This window comes from Candoia aspera, chromosome 10 (assembly GCF_035149785.1).
Source record: "Candoia aspera isolate rCanAsp1 chromosome 10, rCanAsp1.hap2, whole genome shotgun sequence".
NCBI classification, from domain to species: Eukaryota; Metazoa; Chordata; class Lepidosauria; order Squamata; family Boidae; genus Candoia; species Candoia aspera.
In genome coordinates this window covers 11,835,873-11,851,033 of record NC_086162.1, presented here as the reverse complement: position 1 = coordinate 11,851,033, position 15,161 = coordinate 11,835,873, and positions in this window count along the sequence as shown.

The window sequence follows — 15,161 nt, the reverse complement described above, 5'->3', positions numbered from 1 at the left end:
AGTAGAGGCTGCATCAGATATATCTGCTGTGATACTGCTGTTTTCTTTGCATGAGAATATCCTAAAGATTTGAAGAATTTGACACTTTGAATGGCACTTGTGTTTGAATGTGTTCTGCAGCTATCAAATCTGTCATGCAATAAGCCTGACGTAAGAACTTGCTGGATTCTTTAGAATCTGTCACCATAAATAAATACAATGTATTGAACTCTGTTGGATTTACTTTACTTAATCGCACAAAGGTATCATGGTTTTAGTTTCTAACCCTCAATTCTCTGTTCTGCCTCAAAATTGATCTAGGTTAGCCTTCCCCAATCTGTACACTCTAGTTAAACTGGACTACAGTTCCCAGCACTTGGCCAAGAGGGCTGAATATCCAAGGAGGGATTGTCTAGACCATCTAGATAACAGTATGCTGGAAAAGGCTGTTTTAGGCCCTCCAAATTAAAAGGCTTCAGGACCATAGGTGGCTTCCAAACTGCTGTCCTCTTTCTCCTGCTAAATGCATAACTGGCTTTTGCAGAGTAGGCGAAAAGAAATAAGGAACACCACATTAGAGTTTTACTGTAGCCTGATGCCCTCTTAAGTTTTTTGCTTGTATCTTCTGTTAATGACTGGATGATCCTTGACCCAGTTCATTTGTGGTACTATCCGAGGCAGGGGGCTGCTGCTCTGAGGTGCCTAAAGAAAAAAGGTATAGGGAACATTACTACAAAATAGTCACATTTCTGCCAAGATGCAAAGTGATTCACATCGTTCTAATACAATAGTATTTCAGTACATAATTTAAATTCTCTTTGAAAACTCGTAGATGGAAAGAGCAAGGAAGAGACTCATAGGTGCATGGGATTTATGCATTGCCTACACTTCCAGGCCTCTGTTTAATCAGTGGCTGTTTTAGCTGCTTAGTATGCTCTGCTTCTGGAGTAACAGGAGAATGTTCAATTAACTGAGATTTGAGATACTGTACTTCCAAGTATCCGATGTATATAGATAGAGAGCTATATCTTAACATGGCCTGTGAATTGCCACATTATTCTTAATGATACTTGCAAGGGGCAGGCAGAAGAGTTCCTGGACACTCTAATAATATCTGGAGCTAGATCTGTGTAGCCTGGCTCTGTGTGTCTTCCAGATACTTTAGACTGCCGTTCCAAAAACCATTTGCCATTGACTATGTGGATAAGTGAGAGTTGATACCTAAAGCTACTAGAAGATGTCTGGTGGTCTAGCCTGGTTCTGATTTATCTCTATCCTCTTTCAGTAGCTCTTCATCCTTGGCTTACCTGCTATGCTCAGAACAGTACTCAGTATAGCTTTCCATTGTGAAATTAATTTGGTCTTTAAACATAATATGACTTAGGTTGGGGGTTTCTACCAAGCTTTTACCTCTTATGCCATTCCAATAGCACAAACTCTTTGGTCCTAATCCTGCAGTTGGCGGTTGTCTCTGAAACTGACCAGAGCAGCATAAACCACCTGATGTGGTTGGCTTTTTCTATTGTTGGAGCAGATCACTCCTAAACAAAAGGATGCTTGTGGAAAACACTAGTTGTGGTCTGAAAGGGGCTTTCAATGTTTTGAGTGTTTGATCTCTTAAAAAAACCTAATAAAAATCTATTTTCTCAAAAGTTGATCTGTCATTCTTGAACAAATAGAAAAGCTGGTATCAAAATGAAGGAAGGCTACAGACAATAAAAACCTCAAAAGCTCCAGTCCAGTAGGCTTCAGATGCATGAAATGTGTACACATGCTCAGCACATGGTTAGGGGAGTTTTTAATCTGAGTGTAACAAATTGGAAGAGTGCTCTGAATTCCAGTACTGGTTTAATAGTAACTTTGTGTGAAAGGTGAAAGGTCCCCTGTGCAAGCACCGAGTCATGTCTGACCCTCTGGGGGGACACCGCTTTTGCAACATAACTTTATGGTTATGATAGTACTTTAGCAATCAAAAATTAAACACTCTTGCCCAAATGTAATACCGCTGTATTTAGAAGATTGTAGGTGGGATAGCAATTGAACAAATCAAATAGTGTTTTTAGTTGTGCGTGCTTAGGTTTGTTTTGGGTTCAGGAGTTTGATGAATTGCTTGGGATGCTATAGTTTCTGGCATGAAGCCTATTTACTATAGCTATACCTTGCATAGATTATGCCCTAGTTTGTCTATCAGTGAGCCATGGTTTACTTAACTGCAGTTCACAAGATAAATCACAATGGGTGGAGTAGGCCTGCCCAATATGCTGAGCCAAAATTAAGCAAAATATCTGTTCAGGCAGAGGCTGGGTGGCTAAGAATTTAATTTGGATGCTTGCCCCTTCCAACTTTATGATTCTATAACTGTGTGTGTTCTGTGAACCAGCCCATATATGTGTTCTGTCATGTTTGCGAAGTTGGCTCTCCCCATCCAAGTTACTCCAGCATGACTTGTTTCCATGCAAGGTATATGAATTGAAGGGTATTTATTTAAAAACTCAGAAGAAGGAAGCAGCCATTGCTAAACCCTGTGCATGAGCTCATTTTTGATGGGGCAGGTTTTTTCTGCCAAAAAAGTGTTGAGGAATAGAACTCAGGTGCTATTCAGATCAGCTTCCCTCAGTGCACATGTTGCAGGAAGCTGTGTTGAATATTGGATAGCAGTATTGTTAAGCATTGGTTGTTAATGTGTAAGAAGAAGAGCTCTAATTATTTTGCAAATCATTTAAGTCTGAAGTAGAGGAGAGGAAACCAATTGTCTCAAAAGGCATGTATTTGCAAGGTAAGAACTGTATGGTATTATCTGATCTGAAGCCATTCATTTTGCTGAACACCATGCAGAGAAGGAACAAGACGAGAGAGAATCAATTTTACCACCAAAACTGAATTGCCTTCTTGTCCTGCATCCTATATGCATGTTTTCCTATCTTTGGGAGTTCTTTGATAATACTGTGCTAAAAAAAAACAACCTTCCTGTTTATCAATAGTTTTCTCCCTCCCCCCACCCCCACCCCCCACCCCAAAGAGCTTCTACTTAATCATTTACCTTATTCTCAAGCTACTTTAGAATTTCTTTTGATGGTGTTTTTGAGGTTATCAGGAGGTGGTGGAGGGTGCTGATTGTTTGTTTTTTGTTCCAAATCTCTTGGATATTGCAGCCTCACCTAATTTGCTGGTCTGGAGAAAAACCTTGAAGGACTTCTCAATGCTTAGGAGTTTGCAGTTACAGAATCTGCAGATTGCTGGAGAGAGGATTGTATGATGAAAGACACTGACCCACACATTTCTAGGTCATGTCATAGCTGATGTAAATGCAAGAACTGCATGAAATCATGGAGGGATTCACTAAAAAGTTGGAATACAATTTCTTTTCCATCAGTGAATTAAGAATGGTTACAAATGCAGAACAACCTTCTGGTGCAGCTGTATTGGAAATAGCTGAAAACATGATTCCCTCCTCCTGCAGTTGGCACTGACACCATCTATTCTACTGCTCTACTGCTGCATCCTGCCTTTGCAGATCAGGTTTATCTAGCGTATCAAGCCAGTGCCAAATTAGAGGAACCTTTCGGTGGCCTTGCATCCCTGAGGGTGCCTCTCTAAATTTCAAGAGGAGGTTTCCTTGTTTCTTTCTATAGTTTTCATAAGAACTCTGCAGAAAAGCATTGTCTAGCATCTTCATTTTGTGTTTCCTATAAAGCTTTGGTTCTGGCTATTTCATTTGTATTCTGTATTTCTGTCCAGGGGACAGTTGTAAACGTGCTCCCTAGCACTGTGAGGAAGCCAAATAAGCTTTCATTGATAGCCACTGTCTTTCCAGCCAGAATGCCTCAAATGGATAAAACACTGAGGACAAGCAAAACGATCTCAACTAAATAGATTGTGACTAGTATCAGCACTGTGAAACAGGCAGCGTTTCAGTGGACCCTAATAGTGGTGCCTTTTTGCAGCTTGCAAGGAGTGAAATGTGCTAATAATCCCTGTGAATGAAAATTGATTATCCTGTAGGATAATGAAGGCATCAGTGAGGGAACAAGCATGCTCACAGGTTTAACATAACCACTTGGCATCCAGTGGCTGGTTTCCAGAGTCCAGTCTGAACTCAGGTTGCATTCTTTCAAATGGAAATTCACAGCATCTGATCTAGAAAATAGTTAATGGCTTTATGCTATGGATTTATGTCCCTCCCTAAGGCAATTGGGTTGCTATGGAAAGAGTGCTGATGACCTTGTGACAGTGTATGGCTCTCAGCTAAGCCTACAATAGAGGATTGTTGAAAGGTTGATACTTAAGGGCCACCAAACAATGTAGTAAATGAGGGGTCCCTCTAATCTCCCGACTTGGACTTGGACCTGGTTTATGCTGCAGTAGAAACTGTTAATATGTTTTTAGAATGTACTTTTTCCTGGAATGATAAACATGTGTAACTGTTTATTTACACTGATCTAGCCTGTTCTCTAAGCCATGCCAATGCCACTGTATGAGCAACAAACATCATATGGCACTTTCTGGCAGCATCATTCTTGATGTCCGTGCTCTGAAGTTATCATTTACATTCAGTGAACATTGACATGGATGAGTATCAACTTTACATGGGAACACTGGTGGGTTCTAGAATATGCCAAAGATGGGAGAGTCACACAGTGCCGTGCAGTTAATAGTTGCAGTCCACAACTCCATTCCCACTGCAGCTATTACTACAAACAAATGAGGAACAGACCTGAACTGATCTCAGTACCGATCCAGTGGAAAACAGATGCCCAGAATAGGATCATTCCAAGTCTATTTTATGCCTCCTTATTCACTGTGTAAAAGAATGGGTGTGGGAGAACAGGTCTGAGACTCAGTTGGCCAGAAGAAAAGGTGTTTGTGTGTATTTCTGTGTGAAAGAATAGGCAGAGGAAGCCAGGCCTTCCACCAGTTCTGACCATGCCAACCTCTCATGTGAGTCCCAAGTTACTGCCCACCAATCCTCAGGTTTCCCTGTCCTGTTCGGTTAGTGGTGTCTAAAGTAAAGAGCAGCTCATGAGTGACATCAGAGTATTTCAAAGAACCACCATGATTGTTTTCAGTGATGATGATAGAGCAGCTGAGCCAATAGTATTGAGCATGATGATGTACAGAAGAAAATGGCTGTGGAAAAGACTCAACAAGTTACTGTTATGGGGGATTATTGTTAAGAGTCACTGGTCTGAGATGGCAGCTATATAAATTAATTAATTAAATAACTTAGTTGTCTCTGAAATAATTAAAAATTGAGCCAGGACAGATTGGACAGGTTTCAGGGTTGAACGATTTTTTGCCCCCATGGAACATACTTTTTACCAGCCAGATCCAGATGTCAAACAGCCTAAGCAAGAATCCATACAGTACTGTACATTCAGGATTGCAGAGGTCTCAGAAGTTTGGAGCCAAAATTAAATATTTTGCTAGTTAGTACTCATATGGTTGTGCTTTGGGGAGAGAGGTTGGAGTTTAGAAGAAAACTGGACTTGCAGTGGCCCCAGTTAGCTGTCATTTATTTATAGTTTTAATGATCTTGACAACGGTAGTACTGCATGTTTTAATCATTAAAATTAGCTAAAGAGAGAACTATAAAAAGGGAATGTCTGGAAATGAAGACATTTTTATTGGAGAAAGTGGGCATTTTACTCCTATGCTGGAGAACCCGCGTTCTTTGACAATGTGATACGGAAAGCTGGGAACTTAGGCTCAGTGGGAGTAAGGGCTTCAAGGAACATCATAGCATGAAAATAACAAAATAATTCAGGGTAGGATCTCTACGATGCAGAACAGGAACCGTCTCCCCCTACAATCCTTTCCATCTATTGAACAAACAGGAGCAGAAAGGGGGAGTCCCAAGGACAGGCAACTCAAATGCCCAGCCCAACTCTGTTGTCCTTCTCCTGATGTGTCATTCAGCTGCTTGTTTTGATTAGATTTGTTTAAAGCCACAGAGGGCTCATTTGGAAATTTTAAAACTTGGATAGGATGTCAGGGCCCACCTAGACTTTGCGGGATGCCCATGTGGTTTCCTTGTAACGCAAACAGGCTTGTCTAGGTCAAATAGTTCCAGCTGACAAGCCAATAAAAATCTCATTCTTTGCTTTCCTCATTTGCTGAAATGACTTTATTTTCATATTAATGTTAGTCAGTTGTTTGCTTCCCAAGAGGAGTTTTAAGGGAGAATTAAAAGGATTTAAAATGTGATGGGTAGATTTAGGTGCAGCAATATCAAAACTACGTTATATGGCTCTATAACCCATGATTCTGGTGGTTCATAAGGCCCCCAATGTCTTGGATGTGATCTATTTTAATATGATAGAGAAATTTTTTTAATACCTGAGCTCTAGTGATAATAGGACTATTACTGAACGTTGAAATGAAATGAAGTTTTTCTCCTAACCAACATGTCATTCAAAAGAGTGGTGTAGTCTTGATCCCAAAGGGGTCAAATGCAACACCCCAGCCACTTGAACCCATTACAATATCTGGAGCAAGAAGGGGACCTAGACATTCTACTACTTTAAAAGACAACTTTACCAAACTGACCCATGAGAAACATCAGCCCAATTTCATGGGATTCATAGTTTTAAAGTGGGGTGGGGGAGAAGGGTGTTTATGCTTTTACAAGGTTTAAGACACCAGTTTTGCCTCTTAAATCTTCCCAATTCCTCCAAATTAAAAAGCAATAGAGCTGCAGTTGAGCCCCCACCACTGTAGTGGGTAGGTGGGTGGATTCTGGAAGACACAAATGGATTGTTGTGGGGCCTGTGGGTTGCTCATCTCTGTTCTGCATAGAGGATGAGAGTAAATGATGGAGTCCATAAAAGAGAGTGGTGGTCAGACCTGCATAGTCTACCCAGACATGGCTATCTTTTCTTCCTGCACAAGCCCTTGGTAAGCCATCCCCCATGAATCAATCCATCCTCAATGGTGCCTCTGAAATACCTCTGTCCATTTGTCCCCAGTTCCCTTCTCAGGCACTGATCCTTGCCCCCATGCTGCCACCCGTACATGTTTACGCTACTTATCTTCACCACTTATCAAAAGGGAGTTTCAACAGCAACAGTGTCACCCTGCCTTCAAAGCAAAGACAAGCAGCTTCAGTGCATTCCAGGAGGTGTTTATTGCATGCCCTACATTTGGCTTCTTAATGCAAGGGAGAAGTCATTGGTAAGAACACACCTATCTCTTCTTCCCCAGAATACAAGGCAGTGGAGTTAGCAATATCTCATTACTTCCTTTACCTCATCACCCTACAAAGGTGCAATTAGGTACTCACTCTGTAAGGCTGGGGATGATTCATATAACTACCAGTCTGCAATGAATGCTAACTAAATTCATTAACAGCTGGACAGAATGTTAACATGCCTTTGCCATCCGCTTCCCAACTTTTTTTTTAAATCACTGGAATACAAGATGAGCCAGTTTTTCCATATCAACAGTGACCAATGGTTCATGCTGGGGAAAAAAAACTCATGAATTACTAGTCTAGAAATTTGCAAAGGATATAATTAAGAATTCTGCAAAGGGTTTTCCTCAGTAACTTTCAAGTACTTTGTTCATCTGCAGCTACGCCCTGTGTGGTCCCTGCAAAACCATGTTTGTTTATTGAAAGCATTCTAATTTCTGCTCTGGATCCCAGAGGGGCTTACAGTAATTAGACAAAAGAAGAAAATCCCTGCTCTCAGGCTAACAATCTAATTTTATGGCAGCTACTCAAATCTCACGATAATGTCATAATCATGTGTCATAGAGCAGATATGCATACCCTGAGGTCCTAGGAAGCCTTGATTACATCCTCCAGAGGCCTCCAGAAGTGGTTACCAAATTGTTGTTTTTAACATGACAGTAGAGGAAAAATAGATAAAATCAATTTTTTGTTCTGATCCCATCTACTCCTTTTTGGAGTATAACACATGGCACATGTGTGGCCATCAACACAGAAGATGCTTATAGATCCCAGAATGCTCTGATGTTGCTTCCTAAAAGAATAGTACTTGGACATACACTTCATTTGTTTCATGTTTTAATTTGTTTTTTTCATAAGCAGTAGTGGTGGGTTTCAAATATCAATTTTAGAAAAGGAAGTTGAATTCACTCTTCTGTAGTTCTGATAATTATTACCCATAGATACAGCAAACAGATTTTTTTTAAAGCTGCACATTAATGACATGTGCAGTTGGATTCTGAAATTTTCAAGAACATGAATTCTTTCCCCTGACAACTAATTCTCTATTTTGGTGAGATTAAACCAGATTTGTTTTAAAAACAACATGAACAGAAATTATCTTTAGATCTTAAAGTGGTTTCACAGCATAATATGTTGAAATCTGAGGGCCAAACATCTTGTTAACAGTTGCCATTCACAACATTTAAAGATGAAACTGACCTAATCCTGAAAAAAGAAGAGTGTGCATCTGATATTTTATCTGTCTGAGTGGTTATTTAAAACATTTTGGTGACCCAGCAGTATCGTTTAGGCCAGGTTTCAACAAAGTTTAGAGAGACCCATACCAACATATGGCTCTTTGAATAGCTAATTGGAGTTTTAAAACTTTGGAAGCCCCTCTGCTGACTCCTTGTCCTGGACCCCTCTGAAAAAAATTGGTAGGTCTGAAGCCATCATCTTAGTTTTCCACAATGCCTTTGAGATACTGATGCCTCATGTTTAAGCTGTTTTATCTGTTGTTGGCCAAAGTGTTTCTTTATGGCCTAAAATGACCGGCTGACATTTTTTCAATGTTCGGGTAGAGAATAACTATGCAACTCAATTGAATATTTGAAATAAGAGCAGTTACCAGAAGCTGAAAGAAGGAGTTTCCCCTTTATGTGGTTAAAGAAGGGTGATAGTAAAGGTAAAGGTTTCCCTTGACATTAAGTCCAGTCGTGTCTGACTCTAGGGGGTGGTGCTTATCTCCGTTTCAAAGCCGAAGAGCCGGCATTTGTCCATAGACACTTCCGTGGTCATGTGGCCGGCATGACTAAAATATAGTTAATTTTGTGTGGTGATCTGAAATAAGATACCAGTTCTAAACCCATGAGAAGCATTTACATATTTCCCTTACCTATGCTGTACCTTACTTAATTTTAAGTAAACCAACTATTACTTAAGGCAGAGTGCTTAGGCATGGTTGAGAGAATTTCAACACTCTAAATTCCAATACCAACTGAGCTGGTCCACACTGCCCAAAGTTATATGCAGTTCAAAGTATATCTTTTAGAAGTTGGACCTCTCTGAATCTTGTAATATAGTGGCCAACTAAAAGAACATAAAATAATAAAATATTTCAAATCCTCATTCTGAGATTAAATATATTTAGTAATGTGCATTTTATGATGAAATATGCTCAGAAATATATAGTTAAAGGTGCATTTAATCACATGTTGAGGGTAATGTTTTATTTTAAATTGAACCCTACATAAACAGCTTTCAGATGTTGTAGATATAGGAGGTGTCATAAAAATGGATTAAGTGTACACATGCATTTATTTTCCCAAGAGTTTGAGTGGTAGGTTAACTGTAGAAAGGTAGCTAATGAAAAGTTATTAACTAACATCTGGATGACAAGGGGAAAAGGATAAGATTCAAAGGCATATTCAGTCTAGTATCCTCCTTCCACAGGTGCTAGCTAGATGTCCATCAGAAGACCACAAACAGGACAGGAGAGAATAACCTGTTTCCTACTCAACAGCTAGTATTGAAAACTTCCTTGTAATTTCTCAATTTTTTTCTTTCCCTAAGGAAGAAGCTTCTGTCTTTCTCTCATATTTCCAGAGTGCTTGAGAATGACTTTCAAATTTCTTTTGGTAGTGTATTACAACTGACTTGATTACTGGATGTAGTGGAAGATGCTACTGTTGGCACTATTGCTTTCTGTCACCGTTTCTTCATCACTCCCAAAATTTCCAGGATGCCCAAATTTGCCATGGGAGGAGTGCCCACCTGATATTTTCCTCTTAGGTTCTAATGGAAGTGAAGGAAGCCAAGGAAGGAGAGAGGAGTGTACCATAAAACAGAAGATGCTCGCACGCATACATTGGTCATCTCACAAGAATACCACACTCCACACAATTTTCCTCCTCTTTGAAAGAAAGTAAATTCTCTCTCACCAAACTGAGGGAGAACAGATAAGATACAGCATGTTTCTGAAAAGCACTGGTATTTGATGGCATGTGGTCTCAGGACTTATAAATTGTGTAACATGCCCTTGAAAATAGTGTCTCTATGCAACCATGACTTGATGGACAAGTTTATTCCCCTCCCCTGTTTCAGACTCATTGCTTTGCATTTAGTGTAAAACAAAAAAACAGCTTGGATCTGTCAATTTGACAAGTTCTCTGCAACTTTGATCAGGTAGAAAGAAAGGAAAGTAAGACATTATTTGGAGAAGACATTAAAGACTGGTGTCCAGCATATCCTTTAAAATAACTCTCTAATCCACCCCTCCTACTAGCTATAAACTGTAGGCATTTCTAAGGCTGCTACGAATCCCTGGTTAGTTAATCATAGGAAGAATCTACAGCAGGTAACTGAATCTCCTAAAACATGCGAAGTCCTACTAAGTTGGGGAAATGTTAGATCCCTTAGCTTAGACAAGTGATTCATGATAGGAGACCATCATTCCAAAGAGCTCATATTTAGAGCTCCAGTTTCCTCTCTAGATCTCCCAGCAAGCAAATCCACGAAGGGAGAATCAGCAAAGAAAGGTTCATCTTCATGCATCAGTTACAAACTCAGCCTTACGACATCACTGAGCTTCTTCCTTGCTCATTGCCAAGAATGAGAAGTGGGCATTGGCCAACAGTTGAAGTTTGCATAGTCAGCAGCCAGCCAGCCAACTGCAAGGCTCATAGGGTAACAGTTGCTCAACACTACTCGTTGTAAAGTTAGAGAGGTCATTCTGTAATCTTTCTGAAGAATCCACTGTGGATTCAGCTTCCCCAAAGTCATTTTTCCTGAAATAGAATGAGAAGGTGAGAATATGCCATGAACGTTGGGCGAGAGTAGAAGCTTCTTCCCTTCTGTTGCTTTTAACCTGTGTGTTGATGCTTAATTTAGAATTTGCAGGACGGATACCAAAGGACGAGAACACTAAGGGTATGCCAGGGTGGTAATAAAACTTGAAAAAGGTTTATTAAGAAATTGCCGCTGAACATACTTAATGCATCAGAAGGATACGACCCCAAACAGCCGGGCGAGCCCAAATAGTGGGAAAGGTTTCCGGAACATGACTTACAAAGGGGTTGCTTTCACTGGGCAAGTTTTATAGCTCTGCAACCTCTCTTTCCCCCTCCACCCCCAGAGTTGCTCAATTTAGGCATCAGCCAAGGAAGGTTAGATATTAATGAGAATTAAGTGTCTAGCAGGCCTGGGCACCTGCTACAACAGAAGAGAGAAATAATTATCTGATTGGGGTCAGAGCTGGAAGTTTATTAGCTCACAGCTCGCAAGAGTAAATAGGAAGAGCTGGCTTGCCTAAGCAGCCTCTCTTCCAGGTGTTAATTGAAAGATGCAAGTCAGTCACAGGACAATTTCTCGTAAATTTCCTTCCCCCTGCTTAGCATTTTTTTTTCTTTTGTATGGTTGAGAAAGGAAGGAAGGACCACAGATCAAGTTTGCCAATTGCTTCATTTTTGTTCTGGATTGGAGGCATTGAGAAACATGAACTCAGCTAATATCAGTAGTTCCCTACTAAAGTAAGAAAATTTATGAGCAAACTTACTTTATTTTATTGTATTGTATGTGGTGGTGGGTGAGTTAGTTTTATGTTTAAACATTGGTTAAACTTCATGAACCTGTTTAACGGTATGACTTTGGAGACCTATTAATGGAAAAGCAATACAGATATCGAAACAGAAATAAATACAGGATGAACATAACCATTTATTTATAGAAAACTATCAGCTAACTCAGGCTTTTCCCAAAGTTGCAACAGTGGAATACCTGAGCATTTTTAAAGGTTGTCAGATATGGTATGAGGAAGAAGTCCTGTCATCTACTGAATCTGAACAACTTTTGTGGAGACATGAGACACTCTTTAGGTTGACTTGGTGAACTGAATCTGGGAGAGATCAGTTGTAATTTCTTCTTGTTCTTTTCTGGCAAGAACGTTGGACACCCATCTCTTCAGGGCAACAAGCCTCAAGAAGAGGGTCATGCACAGTGCAGAGTAACACAGAATGAGATGCCCTCTGAGATACTTCTCCTCTGGATCGTTTTTTTTTGTAAACTTCTTGTTTGCCTTCAGAAATCATTGCCAAGTTGCCTAGTTTAATATTTCACAATTACAGCTCTTAGTTACCAGCTACCTACTCTTTGTTCACATGATAAATTCCTAGAACAGAAGAAAAATCTCTTGGCTCCATGCTCAACACGCTGCCAGAAAGCTGGGCAAAGCGTAATCTGTGAGTGTGAAACCACATTGCACCACAAATCAGCTTTGTCTGCATCCTGCTTGTGGAATGTTAAAAGAAGACCTCATTGGTTTTTCATCTAATTTAGCCACTTGACACCTAAGAGGAAGTGGTGGGTTAACAAATAATCAAAATCTGTTCTTAAAAAGAGGAAGGCTGGTTTTAGCATGATGAGTCAAGCTGATTAGGACCCGGAGAAGCTGTACCATAGTCCAAAATGCTTGGAGAATATTACATCCATCATCCAGGTGGGAAAAGGACATTACATCTTCTCTATCTTTCTTAGTCTTCCCTCACCATTAAGTCTGGCTTCTATTTTGTTCTTATGTCAAATGTAGGGGGCTTTTCTGGGTTGGGGGCACATCTGGAATTTTGAAATAACTCTAAGGTTGTTTTTATTTTCACAAAACAGGCGCACTATGAGGACTTGCCAGTTCACAATATGGCTGTCATGATGGGTATCCTGGAAAAAAAACAACCCATTTCCCAGAAGTCAAATTGAGGACGTGTAGCCCCTCTTACCCATTCTCCATTTACCTTTTTCTTTTGAGCAAGAGGGCACACTTCTGGATAAATGAATAAATGGATATACAGAGCAATATGTGTATACAAGGCCCAGAGACATTTTTCACAATAAAGATTCTAGAGGCTCATCTAGTGGGCTTTAAGAGAAAACAGAGAATAATCAGCATGTTCTGAAATTAAAGTAAAGGTCCCTTTCAGGATGTGAGGCCACAGATGCTCAGAAAATATGCAGCCCTATGGCAGAAAGTGTTTAAATTTTTTTTCAAGTAATTTTATTAAAGATCATAATCACAACAGTAAAAACTAATACAAACTAAAAAAAGAATAAAAAGAAAGAGAAAACAAAGAAAAAGAAAAATAAGAATATAGGTAAAAAAAAAGATATATATAAAGAAGTGACTCCCAATCTTCATCACAACAATATAAACACTTTTAGTAACTTTTTACCTCCTCTTAAATTGCAACAGATGACCTCTTCTTCCCATATCCCATCTCTTATCTATAAACAAATCCATAAAGCATCTTTATTTCAGTCCTGGTGTCAGCAAAAGTCCATTAAGTGTTACCAGAAATAACATATCTATTTTAACCTTGATCAAATAAACCAACTTTATATTCCTTCAGTCTTAATCTTTAGTCCATTCAAATAATGTTGTAGAACCTGATTTCTTTTCATTTCTTCTTTGTCCCTTCTCACGGGATTCTTCAAAGCTTTAACAAGCCTCTTTTGTAAATCCAATATATAAAAATTATCCGGGTTACTCTCTTGGTGCAGAATGTGGTATTTTTAATCCTGTGGCATTCTATAATTTGTGTTTGCACATGGGCATATTGTAGCTGTGACAGATCTAGTAATGTAACCGCAGGCCAGCAAGAGAGAGATGAATGAGCTAAACTAGATTTGGATTCTCTTGAAACTATTATTTGGATTGCTTTCGAAAACTATTGTCATTTTTTCTGTTGTACTCCCCCCCCCCCCCCCCCCGTTGATTTATAGAGCTAGCCTAGGGATTATCAGGAGAATCAGTGATTGCCTTAAGGAAGGGAGAGGGGTCCAAGGTTCAAATCCCTCTAAAACCAACGTTTTCAAGGTAGTTTCAGATCGGTCACTTTCCCTTTCAGCCTAGGGATAGGTAACCTGTGACATTCCAGATATTGTTGATCTTTAACTTCCAATATATCTGGGAAGCATGGTCAAGAGTGAGGGATGCAGGGAGTTGTAATATAGCAATATCTGGAGGGTCAAAGGGTGTCTACATTTTGACCTACAGTATATGATGGATTCATTATGGAGGACAAAGAGTACATCTCCACCCAAAAGAAGCTTAATCATTCTTTGTATTAAAAATGTAAGAATTTAATCGTGTATCATACAGCTGTCCTTTTATTCTTCACTGTTGCATACGTTGGTATTTGAAATCCGTACTGGTAATATTAGAAGTTGGTATGCTCATGTTTTTGGACTCAGTGGTTGTTCTAAATTGATTGATTATGTCATTCTCCACTCTTAGCAACCACACAGATTTTCTCCAGGACAACTGCCCCTAACCTGGTCTTTCAGGTCTTCCAATGGTGCACCCATCACCTTTGTAACTGAGTCTATCCTCCTTGCTGCTGGTCATCCTCTTCTTGTCTTTCTTTCCAACTTTCTCAGCATTAGAGCCTTCTCCAGAGAGCTAGATCTTTGCATTATATGTTCGAAGGAGAATTATTTGAGGCTGGTCATTTTTGCCTCAAGGGAGAACTCTGGGTTGATTTATTTGATGATCCATTTGTTTTCTTGGCTGTCCATGGTATTTTCAGGAGTCTTTTGATCCTGCTTCTTCAAAGTCCAACTTTTGCTTCCATGGAGGATCACAGGGAATACCATTGCTTGCATGATTCTGATCATTGTAGATTTAGATTTGTGAGAGGTGGGGTTGTTCGAAAGCCTTTCCCAAACTTGTAAGGAAGAAGCAAGAAAGGATGTTGGCAGCATGGCAGGCATCCTGGAGGCATTCCAGGTATAAAGGATAACAAGGGAGAAATGAGGGGATTAGAGCAGAGGAGGCAAATTTAGGACAGCTCTCTCTCTTCCATCACTGGAATGTTCTGGATAAGAATAGAAGCTTGGTCAGTAGGCTTCTGAAAGTGAAATAAGGTTGCCTTCAGGATGAGCTTGATTTCTGGTGATTTACATAGAATATTCAGGTAGTTTTCTACATGATCCAGATCTGCCTTCTTCCAAGATTTAGTTATTTATT